Below are 13,405 nucleotides of genomic sequence, written 5' to 3'. Positions count from 1 at the left end.
CTTCCACATCTGATCTTGTCACCTACTTCCTCCGTAGCCATCTACACATTTATTTATTGCAGAAACTTTGACACTTTGGCCTCATCAGGTTGTCCTGACTGTTACTGCATTCTCCTTGGCTATGCCAGTTCATTATAATCTAAATTTTTAGTACTTCTGAATCTGTAACATTTCATTCCACCAGGTCACCCTCCACACTGGACCCCAATTTGGGACAGCTTATTTAGTTGGTTAGCTTTCTTTAACTGCTGTTTGTCAGAACCAGTTCAAACTGGTGTTTTCTTCATGTCACTGAATGAAACCAATGATAAACCCCTCAAATCCTGCATGACTTTAAGAGTTCACAAAGCTATCTTTAAAGCTTCATCTGTAATAAGGAATAGAGTGATCAATCAGTCAGTTAATTAAGACTGAAAAACCACTGTGACCTTTTCAATCTACTTATGAAATTCATAAAGAATTGCTTTCCAGAATGAGTAGGATTGCATGATATAGTGTAATAGACTGAAGCCAAAACTAACAAGATCTTTGAAGGTCTTGAATAGTCTGCTTGAGTGAAGTCTAGAGTCTCCCAGACTTGTTACCTGGCACACGAGCTATACCATCAGTTCTCATGAACAGATTGTGAAATTTGCAATTTCCTAGGAAAATTTTTGTGCTGCAATCTACTGATTTTTTTTTTCTGTTGTCAGGCTGCTCACTTCTCATGCCAGCTGCTCCACCCACCTGTTCCCCTGTGTATAACTTAATAATCTCCATTTGATATAAACTAGAGCAGACCGAGGAAGTGTAAACTTTCAGTGTAGGATGATAGCACGGGGCGACTCTGGGGGAGTAGAATGTCTGGCAGTATGCATACAGCAAGCACAAGATTTTGATCAGCAGTAATGAATAGATCGGTTCAGGGATAATGCTCATTAAGTTGGTTCGTGTTATGGGGATTGATTCTGCAAGGTGCTGTTCATCTTGTAGCCACACAAACATTTTTGAGCAAATGAAATGTTCTTCCCCACTTTCCTATCTTCTAGCATTCCTCAGAAGTCACAGTAAGGATTCTGTATCCAAGCAGGAATTCTAGCTCCTATAGTTAGAGGATGAACAAACTGACAGACACATCTTCCAGTCTTTGATAAAACAAAACAAAAAAAAACCCAAAAAAACCCCACCACACCCCACACCAAAAAAACACCCTACTCCCACACCACTTTGAATTTCCTGCGGAACTTCCCAAAGTCTCGTGTTAAAGTGATGGTGGGGATTTCCTAGACTTGTAATAACTTATTGTTTCAATACAATGGTATGAATTCTTTGGTAAAAACAGTGATTTAATGTCATAGAAAATGGTGATCTTTCTCTCTTCAAACATCAACTGCTGAAAAGTTAAACATTAAAGGTAGCAGGCAAGCTAACCAGACTCCCCTCCACTAATAGTAGAAAGAGGAGAACTTTCAAATTGTATTTCATCCTTCACAAGATGGCAAGAAACACATTTTAGAGTTCCTTGTTTCTCTCCATTGACTAACGAGGCAATCTAGATTAACAGGTTGGAGTAAATGTCTAACTTGAGAGTTAAACTTTTAAAGTTGGATTGTGACACAAAGTCTACCCTAGAAATTTCCTTGTACATACCACCGCATATATGTACAAATATTTGTATAACATTACATAAGAAATGCCAATGTACTTTCATATTAAAGAATCAAGTTTTTGAAGATCAGCTGTAAGTACATTAATTTTCAAGATCATCTTTGAATAATTTATTAATTGAATGAGAAAGTTTTCATAGTTTCTCAATCTGGTGGCAAATTTTTCCCCTTTAGAACCAGGAAATACAGCACTAATTAGTTTTCTAATTTTAGATTTGTATATCCTGTTTTTGATTTCACATTTGTTTAATTGCATTTATAAGTATTGGTAAGGGGTTTAGATACTGAACAAAGGTAGTTTAGCTAAGTAATTTAAACAACTTGTTTGTTTGTTTAATTATATGTTATCAGTCTACAGCCAAACACTTCACCTTATTTAGTCAAGCAGTGCCACTGCCTTTGCTACATTACTTATGCAAATAAAATGATCGGGAGTTGTCTGCCATGACTCTTAATTAGATGGCTAACTCATCACTGAAATCTATGGGGAATCAGAGGTAAATCTGGACAATTACATACCTTCATGCACCTGGGCCTCGGTGGCCTCAGCATGCTGAGCCTGCTCTTCTCTTACTGATTTCAGTGTGAGCCAGGGTTGCTCAGCATCTCACATTTCTCTGCCTGGTTATGAACTCCATTAAAAGCTGGCAGTAGCTCTAAGGACTAACAGTTGGGAACACAGCTAAGCAAAGAGGTGCAGAGTCCGTTTGGACTACAACAGCGGAAGCAGGAAATGTATCTTGGGGCAATAAAGTAGATCTCAGCTGATATCATCTAGAGCACTCTGGAAGCAAGATACAAAGAGCAGATCAGCAGAAGCTCACTGTGGCACTGTGGACTTAGAAATTACAAATTAAAGCCTATGCTACACAGGCAAAAATAAGGAGCATTTCTGACAGGCAAAACATTACTATCTCTTCTATTACTATCTATTATTCACCACAGGCTTAAGAGAAATAGCCCAGACAGCAGTATATTCACACTACTATGAAAATAATAAACTATTATTTTCATGAATTTAGGGAAAAGGGATAGGATATTCTTACCCTTTTGGAGGCAATGGCAGTTTTCTAGTTCCCCTCATTTAAGATCAGGACTGCGATCTGTTAGCACTATAGGTACCTGTATTTCATTAATTGCTTCACTGTATAGAAATATTTTAGCCTGGTTTTCCTAATCATTATGGATTCACAATGTGTGTGCAGGTCCTTCTCTTCCTAAGTTTTCTAGCACTCTGTTGGATATTTTTCCAATGGAATCCATACCTCAATGATATTAAGGTACAGCACTTATTTCTAAAATCTGACAACCACTGCTACTGGTTTTCCTCTAAATATCCAATTCTGTATTTTAGGCATTGTTACACAAGGTGGCAGACAGGAGCTCTTTTTTACTATAATGAACCTGGAAGAATTTTTATTTCTGTAACTTTGACAAGATGCAGTCCTAAAATCCCAAAACTTTAACCACACCCAAACACACAAGCAGCATATTCTAGCTAATTTTACAATACAACACATGATGGGTGCTTCCAAAAACCTTCACCTGTGGTATACTTCCACACTTCAAGACATATATTGACATGGATACATTCTATGGATTACAGTTCTAAACTACTAACAGCTGTTCTGTGTGGGCCTGATAAATACTCCTTACATGTATGACACACTTTGTTAAATTATTACACTGTTATACTTAGGAAAGAACAAATCCTGCCAACATTTGTGTATGTGCTTGACTTTACCAGCCTGACTACTGGCATCAAGTATGATGTTCGTAAGATCAAGGCCTAAGATATCATATGCAATAACTTGGAATAGAAATGCCTTCTAAAAAAATAACACTTGCCCTAGCTGAAAGCTACTGAGATTTCATTGCAATTAGCAGCAGCAGCCTGGTGAATAAACATGAGATGCTCAGGAATTTACTCTGGTCAGGGATCAGGGAGAAGAACAGCATGAAACAAAGGAGGGAGAAATGAGGCAGAAGAGCAGAAATGATTCTTTATAGCTTCCGAGGGTTGTAATTTATTTTGAAATGTCTGGTTATTCTTAGTGAAAAGTCAGGCAGGCCTAGAAAAGGGCCAAATGTGCCTGCTGGGACAGAATTTAGTGCTAGAGAGATTTTGGAAGTAAAGCTCTGGAATCACAGTAGCTTTGCCTCTGAATTCTGCACCTAGTTACTACAGAAATGTTTAATGTATCTAACAGGAAAAGCAGATCTGTGGCTTAAGGCTTTCTCTTTATTGTTAGTGTAGGTGGAACAGAGGATGAAATAGGATACAGGTGATTAATAAAGAATCTCATGCTGCTCCATGTTTGATATGGCCTAGATTTGGGAAAAGCAGGTATTTACTAAAATGAATTATTTAACATCCCAAAGAATATAGGGAAGCTCTGTCATGGAGTGGCTTGGAAATTGGTCCAGCTTATGCTAGGATTTCTTTTATTTCTTTTATTTCTTTTTTTTTTTATAGCTTTGTTGCTTTTCCCTGGCTGCTTCCGAGATTTGCACTGCTAATTCATTAGAGCTTCTCTTGTTAAATCACCCTCTCATTTTCTGTGAAATCCTGATTTCCAGAAGGGATCTATTATTAAATTCCTGCACTAAGTGAGAGGATCTGAGGAAGGTACCCCATAAACAACCTCAAATTACTGAGAGAATTTTAAATGGTAAATCAGGGACAAGCTAAACCAGTGACTTCTACTATTTCTGCTGAAATTCCCTAAGTTTTTGCATCTGTTAAAAAGGACTCCAGACTGTCACATTCCTTATTCATGCTTCTAGCAGCAACTTATTTAGTATTTTCTTACATTCAATGTTTCTTATATCTAAACTGCAGAATCTGGGAGCCCTTCCCAGCCATTTGGTCTAGCTGCAGTCTCTGACTGCATCCTGACCCCATGTCAAGACGGGTGTTCACAAACTTTCTGGCTCCCTCCATACTTTTCCCTATACCTTGTTTCCCATGGGAAGAAAAACAGACATGAAGGGTGGAAGAGGGTTGTAGTATGCTGTGGCCAAGTCTTCAAGTAGGACAATCATGTGATCAGGTCTCTGGGTGTATCCCAGTGTTTAGACATAGTCATTATTCATTCAGTGTTTAGAACAGTACAGTCACTTTCCCTCACATAAAATGAGAAGGTGTTGGAAGTGATCAGAGCCCAGTTCCTTCCTTCTATGAGGGACAGTCATTGGAATATCATCCTGGAAGATTTGTGATAACAGAATCTTTGAAAGATGGATCATAGGCAGAGTAATTGATGTCACTAAGACTTCCCCAAGTGTTGAGAAAGTTATTCCTCATTGCTAATTTCTACATTAGCCACATTGGAATTGTATTCTAATTTCCAGATGTATGTGGATGAGATGAAAGCAAAAGGATTAAGGGACTTAACATGAAAGTGTTGCAACAGTTATTTGGTGGGGCAGCTTGCAAGGGCTTAAGCTACTGCAAGGAATAGTTTGTTTAGCCAGGTCCTAGCTCTGAAGGGACTTGTAAAGTAAAATTGAATCAACAATAAAGCTTATCATTTTTAGATGATAAATGCCATTGTACACAGGCTGTTGAAGGAGAAGGAATAAAGTGTATTGTAATTGCCTACTGCTCGTGGAACTGTTGCACCACTTTCTGGTTCTTTTTTTTTTTTTCTTGCCTTCTTATTTCTCCATTACCATTCAAAGAGGTTTCTAAAAACTACACTACTGCTAGAGCTTTTAACTTCCTGCTGTGATTTGTGGGCAGCAAGACTGTTGTATTCCTCTATTGTTCTTTGGCAGTGAATAACGAAGAAAGAGATTGGAGGTTTCTTTCTGAGACGCTACAAGAAGAGACAGAAGAGAGGGAATTGCCTTGCTACGTAAGACAGTACAAGATGGCAAATTCTCTTCAAACACTCTTCTGAGACAAGCAAAGGCAGTAGGATCACTGAATAAATGATCCTTTCCTTGAAAACTGTTAGGAGAGACAATCACAGAGACAATATTAAAGTTCTTAAAGTGTTGATAGATTATGGCATTACCTCAAGGAGAAGATCTGGTTTGGAAAGAGATATACTCTGAGGAATCGAAAGAGAATGAATAATATTATCAAACCAGCTGCTGAACATAGCAAATGGAAGTCTGCTTCATCTGACCCTTCTGTCTGTACAAACAAAAACGTACACTACACTGAGCTTGAGAGACCTGAAATAAGGATAATTTTCCTGGGCCTTTTTTTCTGTAGATAGTAGAAACAGATTGTGAGCAGGAATTCAGGAAATTCAAACCTTATCCTAAGATCTAAAAGTTGAGAGAAGTAATAGGAATTGACAAAAGTTAGTGTAATGCAGAGATCCTAGTATTGCTGAGAATTATTTAGGATTGTACCTAGCATTTTCTAAACTCCTTGTTTTCATACCAGTCATGGTTCTCATTAGGTGCATTAAAGCCTTTTAGAAAGGAATTCTCATTTTGTTGTGCAAGAGTTCAAACATAGTTGGGCAACTGGATTCACCTCACCCTGTTCAGTAGGTATTCCAAAATAACAACTGTCAGAAGCTGGACTGACAGCCTGCTCTTATCTATATTGTTCAGTCAAGTACAACCTCATTTGGAGATCTGCTGATCTTTCACTCAATAAGCTATTCAAAGTCTAGTCCCCAAAGATAATTGCTCCTCTAGTTCCTCTTGGTTTCTCTCGAGTTATTTCAACTTTTCTTGACCAGCAGCCACACCATACTGGGGTATAACTCTCCCTTGCTGAGCATGTGGTGCAGTAGAAGCAGTGGTAACAGAAGCCCAGAGTCTATCTTCAAAGTGATATGACTCCAAAGCAAAGTCCCCCACTTCTGCCAACCCAACAGTAGTCCTCCTTCCTCTCTCACCAGACTGTCGGGACAACCAACAGAAACAGCCTATAGCTGCAATAACAACAGCCTCATGGAAACACAAAATAGTTGGATCCAAGGAGCAGGGTACAGTGCCACATGAGACTGAACAGGCCCTGGGTCAAGGACGAAGGATATTTAAAGAAAGCACAGTTGAATCCCTGAAGAATTCTACCTCTGGAGAATATTTTTTGCTAAAGAGGTCACTGAGGCAGACAGCTTGCAATCTTATTTTAATTAAAGCAGGCAAGTAATTGTGAGCAACTAAATTCATGACAGGAAAAAACCCCACCTATCAGTTTACAGTTACTGATACAAAACTAGTTGTGATTGAACTTACAGACAAGAGAAAAATGTGCTTGTGTCAAAAATGTATCATTGGATTATCCTGAGTAGGAAGACACAGACTTTGCTGTTGAAAGAAAATGGTTTCTTAAGATATTAAAAGCAGATCCTTGGTGACTTGGGTCAAGTCACCAAGCTTATTATCACAAGACTAGACCCTGGTTTGCTGTGCATATCTGAGACCAGAAAGCAGTCGCTCTCATGCTGACCAGTCTGCTCTTAGTGCTTCTATCACACAAATGTTCATGGTTTTGTCAGATTCATTGAAACAGAAATTTCCAAACAGGTAGGGAAGGGTGAGGGCATAACTGCTGTTCCACTCCCACACACACCATGATTCCATCCCTTCCTGTCTTTGCATAATGTCAGACTCAAGCTTTCAAACATAATCATAAACCAGGACTCTCTAAAGTAATAAAATGGCTTCATAGAAGCAGAGCTAAAAAAAAACCCAAACACCACACTGCATAAGTAGGCAGGGAGTGTACAGGGCAGGGAGTTGTTTCTTGTTATTCACCTTTTACAGTGCATTGTTCCAAATTCTCTTAAGAAACATTTCTCTAAACATACTTTAAAATTAGTGGCAGATGATACTATCTAGAATTAGTTAATTCCTGGAGATGTTTAAAAGAGACATCAGGTATTTTCAGACTGCTTCTTTATAGCATTGTACTTCCATAGCCAATACATAAATGTTCTCCTGTTTCATGCTTTTCTCAGAACACCTTAAAATTCAAGATTCAACAGGAGCCAAACAACACGGAAGAGAAAAATTGGCCAGACATCTTTTCTAATTAAGTTCACTCAAGAAAACAGTTAGAAATAGTTTCAAAATATACTTTCTATCTATGTATCTTGGTAATATGTACTTGGAAAAATATGTACTTTCAGTGAAATAGCAAAGACATGCACAAGATTAAAGATACGAAGTTGTATGTATTCAGATGTAGGGTAAAATTAATCACTAACACAGGAAAAGGAGAAAAAGTTGTGAAAGTATCTGTGGCCAGTGACTGTGTATTAAAAAAACAAAAAACAACCAATCAAATATTAGTTACACTCACATTCCATACAGTTGACTTGTTCTGCTTTTAATAGACCTGACTGCCATTTGTAATTATAAAGGTTTTATCCAGTGTCCTCTGCTCTGCAAAAACAAGACTATATTATTAGGACCCCTCTTGAAACATATCAGGTAGAATTTAAGTATGACACAAAAACCTGAATTCAGTATGATACTACTATAGTGTTCCTGAACTTTAAGATACACATACTGGAAGTCACATAGAACTTTGTCTTCCTTTCAGTTGAAGTAGAACTAACAAAAAATTCTTCCTGCTATCCCCACCAAGCTGACTATCTCCTCATAAAAGAACATTGAAACATCAATAACATTTTATTGATACTAAGAGCAGGTTGGTCAGTACTGTGCAAATGCAGAACAGCCTCTTTGCAGATATTTTTCCACTTATATTTGCGAGCCTTTCAGATTGTTCAAGCAGGGGCAAAATTTGCTCTTTGCCATATGTAACTGTTAGAATTATTAATTTACCAAATCAACAAGTCTTCTCAATCAGCATTGTTAGGGGAGTTATAACAAGAAACATAGCTTAGCAACACGCGAAAAAATTCCTTTTGTAATTTAAAAGAAATGATGCTAGCCATTCTGCTTCTGTACTTTTTTTTGTATAGGTATATTCTTGTCAGCTCATGGAGAAACTAGCTGAGAGAGTTGAACCCCACAGGAGATGCAGATGGCTCTTTGATTTAGTTATTGGTGAAATAAAAAGAAATTCTGCCTGTGGACAAAAAAGTGGGTTTTGTTCTTTATTTTCCATTTACTGAAGATGAAAGCTCCCATATAAGAAATGTAGAAATCCATGCTCCATTTCTTGCTTATATAGTCATCAATGACCTAGCATGCACACAATTGTCAAAACCTAGATTAAACATTGTAAATGACCACAGCATTTTCTTCCTGGAGCTAAAGCTATGATGTGATCTACGGCCATTTTTCCCTTATTTGGAAACAGCAGGGTTCATACTCCGGGCACAGCAAAAACACAACACAGAGCTATCAAGCAAAAGTAATCCTCTTTATTTCAAAACAGATGACTAGCTATTTGCATGGTTAAAAATACCAGAGTTTTCCTTGGGTAATCTGCTAGCCAGTCTGGTCTACTTTTTTCCCCCACAACTCTAGGTCATTCTTGGATTAAAAACGAAAGACTCCATGCTTACTGAAATTTTCTTTAATACCTTCACATCATAAAACAAATAAACAAAAATCCAAAACAATCACCTAGACCTTTACAACTCATTTACTTTTTTTCTTTCATTAGCTTTTTTTCAGTTATATTTTTATATATTGTTGTAAATATTCAATATTGTAAAATTCTTATGTATGGTAGTTCAACTTTCGCAACTATTAGATTTCTGTGCTTCCTGTAAGAATAATTAAGGTTTCGGCAAGCATAAACTTAGTATGAAGATGTCTGCTATGGAAACTGCAAGAAACTAGAGGAAACCTCCCCATCACTTTGTGAACTATAGAGAGCCGGCACCACCCACAAGGATGGGTAATGCTGGTTGTCAAAGAGGCTGGGCCATACTGACCAGGTAAGGATTCAGCACCTCACAGGAGCCACATCTCCCAGCAAGGCCCTAAGAATTGTTCAAAACTCCTGTCTAGCAAAGCAAGCAAGCTCCTGAGGGCATGGTGGTAGACACAGCTTGCCGCCTTTGTTGCACACAGCGCGAGGATTTTGCAAAGGAGTCCAACTTCTATCGTAATGAGCGAGATCTAGTGAACATAACTGTAAATAACCAAATGTTCCTGGTGTGACAGCATTAGATATTCATTGTCGGAATAGATGGATCATGTCAGGTAAGATAACTCTTTCTTTGGCGATTTTACAAGTTTTGAAGTTGTATGCCAGAGTATACAGTAGTCGCATGAAGCAGGACGAAATTAACAGGCTTGCTTAGAAGTCAGTATTATGACCCAAGCCATCAGATAGATAGTTTGAGATAAGAATTAATTTTTAGGTAGATGGTAAGTGCTGACAGCAATATTTTTTCCATCACTAATATACAGAAACCTTTTTTTTTTAATAAAAATAATAACATGAAAGAAAAGTTGACCTAGAAAGGGAAAAAATCATCGGAATCTGAATCTTTCTGAAGTAAAACTGAAAAGAAAAAAAAAATTAAAAAATTAAAGGGCACACAAACTAGCTTTCCGAGAAATTTCATGCTTACTAGCAATAGCACTCTTTTTGAAGAAAATAAGTATATACAACTATTAACCCCATTTTAAGACATAACCCACACTGAGAAATTACTGGCAAGGTATCTTTTATAACATTGTACTAATATAGATCTCTGGTAACAGCCTTACACAGGCTGTCACTGCTATTCTCTGATGTAGGAGGGAGACAAGGATGTGAGGCAGCACAGACTGGCAGAGCAGGCTATACACACTACGCTTGCCAAGACGCCTGAAGTATAGAGCAAAACTGTGCCATTCAGCCAAATATGGAGCCTGTGGAAGTCTAGCAGTGATAAATAGTGACACCTAAGGGAAGGAGTGAACATTTCTCAAGGGAAACAAACATTGATGCAACGGAAGAAAAAACAGCTATCCAAGTCCTCTCAAAATTATAACAGTTTTAAAAGGGCACATTGTCTATTACACTACCTGCCCAGAATAGGAAAAGTGGCAGAAAAAAAACTTCAGTCATTAGAAAGGCCTCTACTCATCCAAAAGGTCGAAGCAGATGCTTCCATTATCACCTAGGGCAATTTCATCCACCTTTGTCCTACGTGTAGAGTTTAAAGAAACCCTGCTATCCAAGAAAATTTCCACATCCAGAACATTAAAAGTAATATAATATAATAATGTCAATATTATGATTGATACCACATCAATTCCACAGCAAAACAATCTCCTCCAAAAAGGTCAAACAGATTCATCCTCTCTGTAGAAGAAATTATTTCCACCTCTGGAAGAACATGTTTGTAGCTTCATATTGCACAGAAACAACAAAGCCTGCACATCCTCTAGACAATCTAGGTGCTAGCAAGGAACAGGTATATTTTCTGTTCTGCTGTTCTATGGCCTACACTTCCTCAGGAGCATGCGTCTCACTAATTTTCTGCTCCCCAGCTCTGATTACCAGCAGATCCCCACATTTGTCCCATCCAGCAACCATAATTCTTAAAGATGCTGTCACCTGAAATAGAAAACTGTACTGGCAAAAGAATTACATGGGTTTACCAGAGGGTAGGAGACAAAAACCTTCCTTTTTTTCTTGCATTACACCTCTGAACTTAATTTAGCTCAAGCAATTCCCTGATGATATAAGAAAGATGCTTTAACTGAGAATAAGACCTCAGAGAATACTGCAGAATTCAACCTTAAGTCACAACCTCACCATTCTGACACGTCTTCTGTATCCTACTGTGTCATGTTGTTGTTTGTCCATGTCCCACAATATAGCATCTGTGTGTTTCTCTATCTTAATGTCACCAAATGCTAGTTTACACAGAAGGGCTTGCTTAGGTTCTAGCTAGTTATATACTGTACAAACAGAAATTAGCAGCTTACAAAAATTACTCTACAGTCTTCAATATCTGAGAACATAAAAACAGTCTGTTTATTCTCTCCAGTACCGGTATAATAGTAGATGCTTAGGGAAAAGCACATAAGAACAGAGCAAACATGCAGTGGTGTACTCCAGTACTCCTCCAGCTTCCAGTGGTCTGTAACTTCAACTGCTAGAAGTCTTATCATTGTGTTTAATAAACTTAGATGAGTTTTCTTTCATGACTTTGAACCTGCGCAAACCTTTTGGCATGCACAACATCCTTCAGCAGCAAACTCCACAGTTCAGATGCACACTATGTGAACACATTTTTGTTTGTTTGTTTTCTTTTGAACCTATCGATAGTTCCTTTTGATGCCCTTCTTTCACAGACCAGAAAAGACAATGATCACTTAGACCCTATCTGTTCTCTCAATGTCACTCATCATTTTAGAGATCCTGTTATACTCCCCATGAGCAGACTTTCACAGACTTTAGAGTCATTAGGTCTGTAGTCACTTCTCATGTGGAAGTCATTCTGTAACTTCAGTCTTCCTTGTTTCTCTTTCTGCTATTGACTTCTGAGATCAGGAAAGTTATGGTATTTGTTTTCTTCTCTATCCCATCTTTCTCATTCCTAATGCCTATCATCTGCTTTTTTGTAACCACCCCAGAGCACTGCGCTTTCATTTTCATAAAAATACTCATAACTACAGTATCTCTTTCCTGACCGGTAACAGCTAATTCAGAACTCTTCATCATGTATATAAAATGAAGAATAATTTTCTTCATCTGTGTTGCTTTACGTTTCTCTACAGTTATTTTAATCTGCCATTTTATCACTCAATGTCACGAGACCTTTCTTCTTTGCAGTAAGTTTTTTTTACTGCTCTGCACAGCTTAATGCCATCAGCAAATGTTGTCACCTCCCTCTTTACTCTCTTTCCTAGATTGTTTACATTGAATACCATGGGCCTTAATGCAGATCTCAGTGGAATTTGCCTAGTGAAAATCCTACGCTGAGAAAACTGAACATTTGTTTCTACCTTCTGTTTCCTATTTTTTCAACTGTTACTAATCTATGTGAAGACCTTTCCTTTTATCCTATGGCAGTTTGGTTTCTTTAAGTATTTTGGGGGGATTCTGATGGTGTTCTAAAGTCAAGATCAATTAGATTACCTTTGTCAAGCACACAACCGTGATTCCTTCACGGAACTACAGCAGAGTTGTGAGACATGACTGTCCCCTGCAGAAGCTACACTAGCTCTTCCTGAATACATTATATTTATCTATGGCTTCACTGCCCTGTACAAACTCACCAGTCAGGAATTTTCCACATGTTGTCCAAAGTCCTTTTAAAAACTGGTAACGCATTTGCTACCTTCTCTGGTACAAAGGCATTTCTAAGTGATAGTTTATATAACACAAGTAATGGTTCAGCACTACCTAAATAACAACCTCCAACTGTTCACTCACTTTTATCTGTATTTCACCCTTACATTGCCTTTTTCAGAATGTCACAGTAACCTTTGCCTTCCATCCTCTAAGGAATGCCTAGAATGCTTAGCAACAATTTATTAAAAACTTCTAATTTTTTTTTTGTTTCATTCTTTTAATTCCTACATGAAGAAGGTCTTCTCCTATATGAAGAGGACCGGCTGACCAAAGTTTCTATCCTGGACACAGCAGGTGCATTACAAACAGAAACATCAACCTTTTTGACGTTCATTCAAATCTTGACCTCAACTAAAGGATGGTGCTGAACACCAAACAGCAGCATTTGCAGTGATAAACATCACACAAACAGTGATCAACATCCATCTGCAGGGGAATTTGCATGCAAATAACTCAGCAATGATAAAAACATAACTATTAGGAACTACAGGTCTGATCAGCTGTAAAGTGCAGGTCTCTTCTGATTTTAACTCTTACTTAGGTTTTGTTGAGAAAATCTAAGGGA

The sequence above is a fragment of the Calonectris borealis genome, chromosome 4 (assembly GCF_964195595.1).
Source record: "Calonectris borealis chromosome 4, bCalBor7.hap1.2, whole genome shotgun sequence".
Lineage (NCBI taxonomy): Eukaryota > Metazoa > Chordata > Aves > Procellariiformes > Procellariidae > Calonectris > Calonectris borealis.
The sequence above is the reverse complement of the archived record's forward strand: the minus strand, read 5'-3'. Positions refer to the sequence as shown.